This window comes from Atractosteus spatula, chromosome 10, assembly GCF_055471065.1.
Source record: "Atractosteus spatula isolate fAtrSpa1 chromosome 10, fAtrSpa1.hap1, whole genome shotgun sequence".
Classification (NCBI taxonomy): Eukaryota; Metazoa; Chordata; class Actinopteri; order Semionotiformes; family Lepisosteidae; genus Atractosteus; species Atractosteus spatula.
Genome location: NC_142715.1, coordinates 8489583 through 8491842, shown reverse-complemented (window position 1 = coordinate 8491842; position 2260 = coordinate 8489583). Strand labels below are relative to the sequence as shown.

The 2260-nt window shown below is 42.3% G+C and overlaps 1 non-coding gene across 1 annotated transcript; it reads left to right on the top strand.

Moving 5' to 3' along the window:
* The first annotated feature begins 1937 nt into the window (after window positions 1-1937).
* Window positions 1938-2031, top strand: trnar-ucu (transfer RNA arginine (anticodon UCU)). Its single transcript has 2 exons — window positions 1938-1975; window positions 1996-2031. It is a non-coding gene; the product is annotated as a tRNA-Arg (tRNA).
* Window positions 2032-2260: the final 229 nt, after the last annotated feature.

The following is a 2260-nucleotide window of genomic DNA, read 5'->3' as shown; positions in this document are numbered from 1 at the left end:
CAGAGGGACCCAATGTGGGGGCTGAACCCACAGTTCTGAGATTAAGAGATTCATGCTCTATTGACTGCGCCTATATATCTCTTGTGCTACAGCAGTAATGTTTCTGGGTGTGGATGGACATGACATAATAGGCTAACAGCAGGAACACGTGGCCCACAGGCAGTGACAGTATCGCTATCACATTTGGCTGCAGTATATTGTGTTGAGAGCAGCAATAACTTTCCTGCAGAGGTGGGAGTGCCTTTAATACAGCTCTTTCAATCGGACAGAGTAACAGGAACGGACCAAAAGTTTCTGCTGTGGATCCATCTCCACGTGGGGGAAAGAGACAGTAAAATAGCGATGAAGAAACAGAAAGAATTGTGCTCGCTGGAAAGTAGGAAAGAGGTGGTCAGACACATAAAACAGCTTGGTGATAATTTGCAGCGACAGTTTTATGTTATTTAGTACACGGATTTCTCTTCATGTTCCTTAAGATGTGTAATTTGTATGTTGGTTGTATGAGAACAGTTTCTTCTAAAGTCCTGTCAATTGACAGTGGAGAGCTAGCTGTTGCACATCTTCAAGAAGACTATCTTTAAGGCGATTACAAGTTTCTCGAACAAATCTGTGTCATATTTTTAAAATAGTTTAGCTAATGAGCAACGAGAGTACAAATGAATTCTCCCACCCTCCATTCGAACATAAAACTCCATGTGCGAGTCTAAGTTTCCTTGAAGCTACTGATGTTCGTCATTATTGGACATTCCCGGTGATATTGACTAAGAAGCTCAATTTTTACGCGTTGTAGTTCAACATGTGCAAAACATTCGTATCCCCTGCAAATATCGGCAAGGTCAGTGATATTCTCAACAATTTGTGCCATTGCAATTCGTGCAATTCGTGCCATACTTTTTCGAAATGTATTCTGGCATGCCAGGATCAGAGGGTCATATTTAAAAAACTGGTGCATTAAAATTTCTTGTACTTCAGGATTTTGATAGTCTGTTACATTGTCTTTCACACGTCGGTGTCAGAACTGTGAGACATTTTCATAATCGGGGCGAAGGCCGTAGCAATAAGCAGAAAGTGCAATCACCCTTTCCCAGTGTAAGTCCGTGTTGTGGTGAGTTTTTAAAATTGGTTTGCGATTTTCTGAAATATATTCCATACAAAAATATAATTTGGACAGTCGCTATTTATTTGGATTTTCCCTTTCAGTGAAGATGTCTACAGTATTCCAGCCGGATTAGTACTGATCGAAGAGAGCCATCTACAGGCGAAAGGCGACATAACATCACAGCAGCACCATTTAAGGTGGAACGAAAAACACGCATAAGAAGCTGGCGAATAAGAAGCCAACTTCAGCCTCGTAGCAGACCCTGGGAGGCACGCTCAAAATAATCATCTTTCCCAGTACTTCAGAGTCATAGTTAGATCGCTTTACTGCAATTTTATTTGATTGATGGGAGATGTGAAGCCATCGAGCCTGTACTGCGCTTCACATTGAAATTGAAGGCATTTCTCATGCTTTCTCTCAGTGTCGGGGCTGCAATTGCGTGTAAAGGAGGCGACTTGAAAATGAAACGTGTAATCACCTTACAGAGGGTCTTCACGACGGGGTGCGTCAGCTAGTTCTCCATTATTGTCAGTTTACTGGACTTCTGAAGAAACCTATCTACACCGAAGATACAAACTGCACAGTTTAAGGCACATGAAGAGAAATCTGTTTGCTGATTGACTCAAAAAATGTCGATACAAATAATCTGCCAGGCTGATTTACTTGTCCGACCACCTCCCTCCGTCCCCCTTTGCTGTTAGCACAATTCTTTTAGTTTCTTTTCTTGTATTTTCCTTGCTATTTTAGTTTTCCCCATGTATAGATGGATCCACAACCGAAACCGTTTTCACCCTTTGTTTCTGCAGCGTCAGTCTGTATGAGGAGCATAACTCGCCCAGCTCCAGTGGCGCAATCGGTCAGCACGCGGTACTTCTACAGCAGTACACAGCGGAGTTATACCGAGGTTGTGAGTTCAAGCCTCACCTGAAGCAGTGTCTTTAGCTACTGAAAGCAACTGTCGAGTTTAGATACTCTTAGGTATTTGATGGAGATAAATGAACATCAAACGAACAAGTAAAGGTAAAGGTTTATTTCGAGTCACAATCAAAGAAGGCTCCACAGCTGAAACATTGTGTTTCCTTCTCTTTTCAGCATGGAATGTGTACCTCCAGTTGACCTGCACACAAATATATGAGAGAGGTCTACTGAGATGAGTGGAGC